We start from the raw sequence: 10,356 nt of genomic DNA on the forward strand, positions 1-10,356 counted from the left end.
GTCCTTGAAAGACCATGACCAAACTGAACCAAACTCAAATCCCTCCACATGGATCTGCCACCAGCCCACTGCAGGCTCCATCTCTGTTTTCCCCAAAGAAGATAAAGCACAGTGGGGAAAGGCCACTTGCTTTTTGGAGTAAAGAACACAGGTAAGAAGCTGAGTGCTGGAAAACCAGCAATCGAACCTCATCAGCACTGCACTGCAGCACAAATCCCGGTCTGAGAGGGACGAAGGATCAGACTAAAGATCAGCTTTGTTTCCCAGCAGATGTGAGTCGCAGCAGGATAAGGTCACAGACCGGCAGGGTGGGCGAAGAGCAAGAGAGAGAGAGAGAGAGAGGAGGTGAAATAAGAGGGGAGAGAGGATGGGGAGAGTTTGGGAGCACAACAGATTGTCATCCACCCCTCCCTCCCTCTTGTTTGTTTATGTACTATCTCTCTCTCTTTCATAGCTTGCCACCATCTTTCCCCCCCTCATTTGCTCCCTCTCTCTCGTTCTCTCTCTATCTCTAAGCCCTTCAGAGTTGATAGAGTGACTGGACTCAGATGTCCCCAAGTATGACTTTGATAATTGATGACAAACTCCAAAGCTGCCTCTCCCTGACTCTCTCTCTATCTCACACAGACACACACAGACTTCCTGTTGCCCCCCCCCCCCCCCCCCCCCCCAGATAAATGTGGAGCAGGAAAAGGGCCGTGCTCTCTGGGGGTTTGAGGGTGAATTTGTAGCGGTGGCAGGACTCAGGTTGTCTGTTTTATTTTGTGTCTGATATTCTTATGGTTTTTTTGTTTTGTTTAGTTTTTTTTTTAATCATGATACGGTGCAGGTGGATTTGTCTTAAGCACTTCCTACATTTCCCAGAGTGACTCACACCAGAGGATGAACATTTATTTTGGATTTATTTGGAGGATGGGAGGGACGGGTGTGACATCCATGCAAACGAGCATGCATGAGTTGCAGCTTGTGTTTTGTGCACAATTTCTGCAGCTACACCCTTTTTTTTACTTTAATAACTCCCACCACAGAGGATATGTTTCCATATATTATTATTCCATACCTATTTATTTTATTTATTTAAAATTTTCATCAGTTTATCAGGAAACAATCTCTGGATCTTGATGTAAAAAAAAAAAAAAAGACTTCTTTGGCCTTGGTGGAAGTACGCGCTCTACTGAGTGATGTGATATTTAGTCTGAAAATATTACAAAAATGTAAACTCTATATCCTCATAGAGCTACAATAGCAGTTTGCAGATATGTCTCTTTCAGAAAAAAAGTGGGATTATATTTCCATTCCACTCTATTGCCCTACAGTAACTGTGACTACATTCAACCATCTACTAGGGCTGCACAATTAACAGAAATATTAACAAACTCACGTTGTGGCCAAGTGCAAAATCAAAAGAGCAGGAGCTGCAGTTTTGGTTTTTTTTTGGTTTTTTTTAAATTAATATGTGTCTCTCCAGACATACAGGGAACATTGTTTGGTACAAGCCCAAACAAAAAAAATGAGCATTTTTATATTTTTTTTTCAGTGAAAATGAAATGTAAAAACTATAATCATCGCAATATCTGCCAGAAGAAGAATCGCAATGTGATTTTTTTTTCTTTTTGGCGGAACGATGGGAAAGTTTGGACTTATCCAGCCATCTGCTGCCACTCAATACTTAATAACCAAACTAATCAACAACTAACAACTAACAATCTTCACCAACATCACAAACTTCTCCCAGTCTGCACACAGCGCTTCCATCGCATTGTCAACAGTGGGCCGTTATCCCAGAGAGAAACTATGAATTAAAGTATTGAAGTGGTTGTGTTCAAGACATCAAAGTGCAGAATGGGACTTATCAGTATGGGAACCATGAGAAAGAAGCCCGGTCAACAGAAGACCACATAAGATCACGAGATAAAACACTACAATCATTCTTGAATTTAGCGTTTTTATTCAGCATCACGTCCTGTACAACCTGCCTCAACCTCCAGTTCTCCTAAAATACTTTATGTAGTAGGTTCCAGGTTTTTGCTCACTTGATGCCTCCCACTGGACTAAACTGACTAATTTCAGACTCACTTCAAGAGCCAATAAAAAAATACATTTCCTCAGGTTTAACATCGGCGACACACTGATGCAGTATCAGTGTCCAGGTCACTGCCTTCGTGACGCACACCCTCGTTCAGATGTGTAACAAATCGGAAATGAAGAACAGAAAACAGCTGAGGAATTACTCCCCTGACCCCTGACCCCGTTCACATTACCCTCAGAGTGGCAGCATTTCCACATCAGTGAACTGAGCAGTTCAGCTGAGCACAAATCAGCTTCCACAGCGTCCAGGAAACAAGTGGATGCTGGGGGAGGAAGGAAGTGGACGGCTATCTAAATTAATATTCCTGGAAGATCTTTCCAAAAACGGTGGCGTGATGCATGACACACATACTGTAACACTGGAAGGAGGCAGCAGGTGCAGGCTGCAAAACCGTCAAGCATTAATTAAACATCTTGAGGTAAACGAGATGGTCCGCCCACCTATATGCTTACACCTGACATTTAGGTGAATTAGCCAGCGGTAAATGCCACAGAAGAGAGAGAAGCAGCGGCTGAAATGATAGGTTTTGTGAAATCCTGGCACCGCATCAGTCACCACGTCTCATCCAAACTGAAAAGAGCGCCTATCTGCCCGAGGCTGTCCGCTTTTTCTGCCATCCCTCAGCATCACATCTTTCGATTTTTGACGGTAAATTGTATTGTATGCGCCTTTATTCAAGTCGTAAACATGTGTGATATTGTTTAAATAAGAGTCCTGAAATGCTGGGCAGCGGTCCAGAGAGAAACACGTTGACCAATTCTGTCTATTTCCTTCAAAATAATAATAATAATCACAACAATTTCCTCCCAGTATCAATTTCCTCAGGCTCAATGAGATTTTAAGCTGACCAGTTATTGAGTTCTGGTGCTGACATGATGGAAAATGAGGAGGCAAAAACAATTAATATGAAGAATCATATCATTTAAGTCACTGATCAAGCTGAAATGTTAAACTCTCTCTGGATTCAGCTTCCAAAATGTGAAGATTTCTGCTTTTTTCTATTGTAAAATGTTATAGTTTTGAATTTTAGAATATTATTAAGACATTTTCTGACATTCTATGGACTACAGCTTTAATTCATTTCAAAAAGTTGCTAATGTAAACATTCATTGACAAGGGAGTCATCAAAAAGTTACTAATTTCAAATTTACTATTTTAATTTATTTACTTTTTAATTATGCATAATTCCCCAAAAATGCAAAAAATGATAAAAATGTTGCATATGGTGGAAAATATCATTATATTCAATGCTATTTAGTATCAGCACAAGTCTAGTCATCATCCACCATCAGTTCCATTATAAATAATCAGTTAATGTGAAAACCTCAGTCTCAGTTTGTACTTCCAGAAAATATATCATCATATGAATTAATCCACATCCCCAAACGTCACTGTAAAAATAGTTCTGCAACAACCGACCAAGTGACGTTCACACAAAGTCTGACACAAAGCAAACAGACTCAACAAACAGAGACATATAATGGAGCAAGTGCTGAGCTCTTACTGTGGCTGAAATTCATTTTCACACACACACACACTTCAAAAAAAGATGAGTAATTAAAAAAAACAGCTGTACACTGAGGCTTATTTTGGGTCACAGCTTAAGACGACTCCAGGCACACATAACATTTTATGAATGAGTGGAGAGACATAAGGTGACGCCTTGTGAAGTGCAAGAGAGAGAGAGAAGGGAGATTTTCAAAGGCAAAAAAATAAGATGAAGTTATGTGGGGAGTAAATAAAGAAGAATGAGTGTGTTTCTTTTTTTTGGTGTGAGCAGAGGAGGCGGGATTTGTTTTTCACACCAGCATTTCAAACGGCAAAATTCTGCTCTGACATTTATTGATTCCATTGGAAAGTCAAGTAAAACCAAACCAGCAGCTTTAAATTTGACACACAAATCTCTGACGTTAGCCACTGGCAAACTACACACTACTCCACACTGAGCCCAAATAACCCAAACTACCACTTTAGGCCTTCATCACAAGTATTTCTTGGATGGTCACACACCTTCAGAACAGATATCAAGACACGGTCAGAAAAAACTAGAGCTTTCGAGCATAACTCGGCTCCTACCAAGCTAGCTAGCTCGGAGACCTCTGTCCCTCCTCAGTAACTTTTAGTGAGCGAACGAACGACCCAGAGAGATCAGCGAGAACTTTGGAGCTAATATGACGGACGAGAGTGAGCAGGTATCTGGCTCTCTAGCGTGTTAGCCGTTAGCTCATCAGCTGCAGTAGTTTGCGAAAGTTGACTTGTGGGTAGTTACTACACCTTTGAGCTTCTCGAATCAAATACTGCACAAAACCCACAGCCCTGCTTCCTCTCGCTCAGGAGGAATTTCACAGTCACTTCCTAATGGCTTTGTCATGGCTTTGTGGTTAATTTCATGAAATGGTTAATCAGTAAACACAGACGTCCATCCCGTCCAAATGCTTGTCATCCAAAAACCAGTTTTCTGTCACCTAAAGGACTCGTGTCAGCTCTCTTTAAAGTTTCTATTTTATTCCATAATGAATACAAATACAATGATTCAAGCTCTTTGGCTCTTCATCAGAAACTGAGGAATCAAGCGGACGGTGTCATTGAGGAAACAGTCAGCCCCTCAGGACCAAAGGGGACAGGTAACAGTGCTATGAGTCCTCTGGGAGACAAAAAAGGTATTCATAAATAATTCACTAGCACTTTATAGCTCAGTTATAAACCATTAATTTGAAGAACTTTTGGGTTGCCAGGTTGTGAAAAATCCCCTCGGATGGTGTTTATCCTCGTCCACCAGGACACTTTCCTTGGCACTGGCTGTTCTGTGTATCATGAAGACCACTCCAGTGGACTGACTGAGCACTGGGCATCTGGAAAACTGTTGAACTGCAGGGCTGCAAATTTTATAGACTCAGCGTTCTTTCATCAGTTCATCAGCCAATCATTGCTGTGATTAATCGACCTTTCATTTCAGTCGATAAAGTCATTAGTAAGGGTCACAGGTTTCTCAAATGTCAGCAAAAAATGTCCCAGGTGTCCAAATCCCAAAGATATTCAGGTTCCACCAGATATTCACATCTGGGGTGAGGGAGTGAGTAATTAAGTAATAGGTTTAGCTCTGCTGCCCAGGAACCGGACTAAAACCTATTCAATGATGATTTACAATTGCAAATTTGACCAAACAGCTTTACTCATGACTTATTCATGGTTACTGACTAACCGTAGCTGTTTGCTTATCACAAAGTGAAGAACCTTTATTATGACTTTATTTACATCTTAACTGCAGAATTGATGGTTTTTGGTTCCCAAACTTTCTCTGTCGGTAAGCAAAAACCATTCCACACCCGACACAAATGTAATTTCTATCAACTGGAAACAAAACAGGAGACGCTGGCAATAAAAACTAAGAGGAAATATATCCAAACATATGACCTACAGGAACTTTTCAAGCTGCCCTCGTTTCGTTTCTCCCTCTCTCTCTGCCACAGCTCAGACTTGTCAAAGCAGGAGAACCACAGGTGGAGCAAATAACATTAAGAGGGCACCTTAATGAGACAAGGGCACCTTAAAGAGGCACCAAGTCAAAATGTCTACTCAACCCCCCCCCCCCTTCCCCGTCGTGTGCACCTGCTAGTTTGGGAATCACTGGTTTATTATATTGAGCCTCATTAGCCTTTATTGATGATGCCGGGCTATTAATCACTTGACTATTATTGGGAGATTTTTCAGAACCTGGCAACCAAACACTGCTCTTATCAAAGGTCTCTCACTCATCTCTGAAGCTCATTTAGCTGCTGTTGCCTGAACTTTTAAAAAAGTGCCTTGTTAGAAGGTGGCACTGAAATCAGGACAGGTTAGATTTACTCAGCTTGATGTGCAGTTTTTCATAGCTGCATGAAAACTACAACTCCACACAGGAACAACAGTGAATCCTCCCTGCAGGATAAACTCTTGCTCCAGGCTTCGCTGCTGCACCTACTGAAGCGTGGTGTAAAAAGTCAGGAAAGCTCCTTGCTTACCTTGGACGTCGTCCCTGGCTCCTGTTCAGTCAGACTCTTTTATCCCTTCGCCTCTTCTCTCTTCTCCTCTGGTCCTAATGTCGCCTCATGCCTCCGACTCTCCGGGCGCACCGCGGACGGTGGACCAGCTCTGCCGGGGAGGGAAAACTTCCACTCACTAGTGCGGGCTCCTGTGGACGGGAGGAAATAAAAAAGGGGGCAGCGATGGGCAGGAGGGAGAGAAGCGAGGGGGGGAGAGAGAGAGAGAGAGTTTTAAACCTGATCTCCCGGAGAGAAACCCGACTGCTGCCGCGCTGCAACTCAATAGGAGGCGACAGACGCGGAGCGGCGCAGCTGCCGCCTGACGCACGGAGGAAGGCGGCGAGGAGGCGCCGCTCCCGACCACACAGGTGGATGTGCGCCTGTGGATGTCTTCGTCATTTGTCACCCCCAGGCCAGAGCAGAAACCACCCTGAAAGTGCACGTCCTGGAGATTTTCAGAGAATCTGCTGGAGCCAGCTCAGTGTGGCCCAGGCTACCTATTCATTATCAGCAGAGAAAAATAAAAAAATCCAGTGAAGAGCGCTGCTATCTAATGAAAGAGCTTCACTTCGGACTGCAGCCTGGTAAGAGGTGCAGTTGAGGTTGAGTAAAAGTCAAATGTGAGGTAATTAAGGCTTTTCAGTGTCTTTAAGCTTCATCAAAGGCTGATGACAGCCACAGAAGCTAAGGAGAGAATACCTGTGGCTTCTCAGGGTCATATTAAAACCATTAAACCGGCACTGGGAAGCAGCAGGGCTCAGTGATCAGTATCACAATTAGCCTGATATAAACAGACTGTTTGACCATGAAGCTCTCAAAGCTAGAACATGCTAGCAGCTCTGCAGGTGTGCTCACCTGCAGCGATCTAGATGAAACATTTACGGATCACAATTCATCCAAAGGGGGCCATGAATGTGTGCACCGAATACAGCAATCCATCCAGTAATTGTTGAGGCATTACTGAACCTTGTGGCAGTGCCTCAGGATCGCTAATGGCAAGAGGATTCTTCTTGGGGCAGCAAAATCTATAATTTTGTGCCAGTTCATCAAAGCTGTGAGAATTCATCCTCTGTGCACCACGAACGCATGGACCAATTTTCATGGCAATCCATCCCATGGTCGTTGAGATATATCCGCTGGTACCAAAGTGGTGGACAAACAGATCCAGACCCTTGTCCAGCCTACAGAGCTGCTAGCATAGAAATAAATGTATCAATACTCTCAAGCTTCTTCTATACAGGACAGAAAAACCCACTAACACCTGCTAACATCTGGCTGCTGTCATCAGTGTTAAAGGATACACTCATTCACTCCTGGGTCAAATGACTCTGCAGTGGTTGGAGGTATTTATTGTCTCCAGCTCCAATAAACACGGCATGAAGACATTACTGTGTCCACCATTAACTATACAAAAAATTACACACACTCAACCTCCAACAACACACCTTTCAGCACCGCAGGCACCGGTCGACATCGCCGATCTACCCTTTAAGCTAAAACCAGTCGGCATTACTGGCTAACTGATTTATGAGCTGCAGTCTATTTGTCTTTAATTACAGCAGAAATGACCTTAACCAACCACAACATGGTCAAATCCATCATGTTTCCACCGACAGGTGATGAACAATGATATTAAATTATTGCCCGCACCTATAGAAGCAGTGGCAGGTGACCTGGATGAGACTGGAGAAAATGGGAGTCTGATTAACCTGCTGATTTATTTAGGATGGAACAGAAACCTCATCACATTTTCATGTTGTCTGAATTGTGAGCATGCTGAATATCTAACTTTATATCTCTGTTTTACACTTTTTTACAGAACGTTTAATGGAAAATTAAAACAGTGTTGTTAATGATGAGTAACTGATAGGAGCAAATGACTGGATGGTGATGCAAAAACAAAGTCACCAACACTAAACGACTGATATTTGTGGTCCTGGTTGGTGGTGGAAGAGGGGAAAGAGACCAGACTGACTCATCTACCTGCCCTTTGAGTGGAACTGTCTGTCTGGCATCTCCCCTCCTCTCTCTCACCTTCACCTCCTCTAGCTGTCTGTGTGTGTGTCCCGGAAACATTGGAGACTGGAGTGCCCCCCCTGCAAATAAACGGTCATTACCATGACAACCGCACTATACGAGCTGGGATGGGATGATGTTGATCATGGCAACAGTGGCAGGGAGCCAGACCAACAGCCCGGCTCTACCCCAGGGGCAAGCCAATGTGTGAATTCCAGGGTTTGACAGTGTGTGCACACCAATTTTTATTTCTAGCTCAAATCTGCCGACAGCAGCCCCCAAAAAACTGCAAGAATCAGAGTGTGAGCTGTGTCATTTTCCTCTCCACAGCAAGTATTTACACTTCAGCAACACAGGATTCAGAACTGTGTTCCTGTGGTTTAGGGAAAACACTCAGAACCACCTGTCCACTTTTTACCCCCCAGCTCTGACTAAACATCGTCTTTACCCCAAAGCATTGACTGTTCCCTTAAAGGGTTAATATAGATGAGAAGGGCGACATCACTCTTATGGGCGTGTGTCAGATTTACAGCTGGGGAAAGGTGGCACTTAGCGTAGCTTAGCATAAAGACTGTAAACAGGGGGAAAGAGCTAGCATGGCTCTGTCCAGAAATCTGCCCACTGGCACATCCAAAGCTACTCAGATATTCATCTGATCCTCTGTCATTATCGGGTCAAATACTTTGGTTTGTGATCAAATACCTGCTACACTCATGACTTTACCATCAGTCACAGTGTTAGCCACTGAGCAGAACAATGTTAGCCTGCTAATATGCTAAACAAGGTTGGTGGTAAACATAATGGCAAACAGCATTAGTATGCTACAGTTTATACAGTTTACTCTGTGTGGCTGCACATATAGGCACTGTGCTTTTAGCTAAACGCTAACTTCAGCATGCTAACATTTTCCTAATTAGTACCACTGTGAGTGTTCCAGGTATTTGACCATAAACCAAAGTATTTGACCCAATAATGACAGAGGATCAAATGGATATCTGAGTAGCTTTGGATGTGCCAGTAGGCAGATTTTTGAGCAGAGCCAGGCTAGCTGTTTCCTCCCGATTCCAGTCTTTATGCTCAGCTAAGCTAATGGTCTCCTAGCTTTAGCTTTGTATTTGGTGTAGTCACAACGATGGTATCAATCATCTTTTCTAAGAATCAACAATTAAGTGAATAACTGTATTTCCCAAAATATCAGAGTACTAATTTAAAGCAAACAGTTCTATTTGTTCTTTCAGTCGTCCAGGAACAGTTCGCCCATACCTGGGAACAATGTGAAACATCAGAGACAAAACACCGCAGATCTGTGATGTCATCAAGCTTGAAATGAAATGAAGAGAGATGTTGTGTACCCAAGCAATACATGTTAGCTTAAATGTACCACTAAAACACACGACAAGTATGAAGCAGTCAGCACACACCTCCACCTGGCTGCACAAAATCTGTCAGGCTGTTTATCGTTGGGCTCCGACTCGGCATAGTGAAGTCTGGATACATGTGCCAGATCCAGATCCTTTGAAACATTCCTGGATCGACACCAAAAATGAATCACTTGTTCCCCAGCCAGTGGACTAACATTCAGAATTTTACTGAAATGTGTTAACAGCTTTTGGAAATATCCTGCTGACTGACAAACAAATGTGACTGGAAACATAACCTCCTCTCACAGAAGGAACCATGAAGTAAAAACTAAAAATTAAATTGGCAAAATCCAGCCAGAAATAACAGTGATATACTCTACATTTTGGAATTAACCAAACATTACTCACACTGCTTACACAAGCATATCTGCTATAAATAACGCTGCTGGTGATGACATTGGCAGCCTGGAAACTCAACTATGTGGTTGATTTGTAACAAATCTGTTGGGAGAGTGCCGTTCTTTTAGCTGTTAGAGATGAGGTTAGATCACATCCATCTCTCGTTTCCCCAGTGAGACACAAGTGAGCACTTCTCAGTGCCTTTGTGATTATGATAAGAGATGGAAATGATACAGAAAAACAGCTTGAATACAAAACTGTTCACAGGTGGAATGGGATGGTTATGATGATAGTTATTTTAAGACGATGCTACGATTAATCAGAGTAAGAATTTATGTCCGTTGCAGCACATTTCCACCATGCACACACATAGCTTACCTTTCTCCAGGTGATGCCACAGATGAAGTGGGACAGTTGAGTGTTGGGCCACACTGGCAGGTGGACTGTAGTTTGTGTTTGACCATCACTG

General features: G+C 43.0%; 1 protein-coding gene across 4 annotated transcripts in view; it reads right to left on the bottom strand.

Annotated features, from left to right (window-relative positions):
- The window catches only part of LOC139628273 (SH3 and multiple ankyrin repeat domains protein 2-like), a 187,738-nt gene extending 177,382 nt beyond the window's left edge, over positions 1 to 10,356 (bottom strand). For 2 of the 4 annotated variants that reach the window (XM_071489789.1, XM_071489786.1), the window contains exon 1: positions 6,091 to 10,354. The gene's annotated coding sequence lies outside the window, so the exon portion shown is untranslated. Of the gene's footprint in view, positions 1 to 6,090 lie in introns of all 4 variants that reach the window. The other 2 variants (XM_071489787.1, XM_071489790.1) reach the window with 2 other exon arrangements.

This window comes from Trachinotus anak, unplaced genomic scaffold (assembly GCF_046630095.1).
Source record: "Trachinotus anak isolate AG129_WGS33_773 ecotype Australia unplaced genomic scaffold, CSIRO_AGI_Tana_v1 ptg000011l, whole genome shotgun sequence".
Lineage (NCBI taxonomy): Eukaryota > Metazoa > Chordata > Actinopteri > Carangiformes > Carangidae > Trachinotus > Trachinotus anak.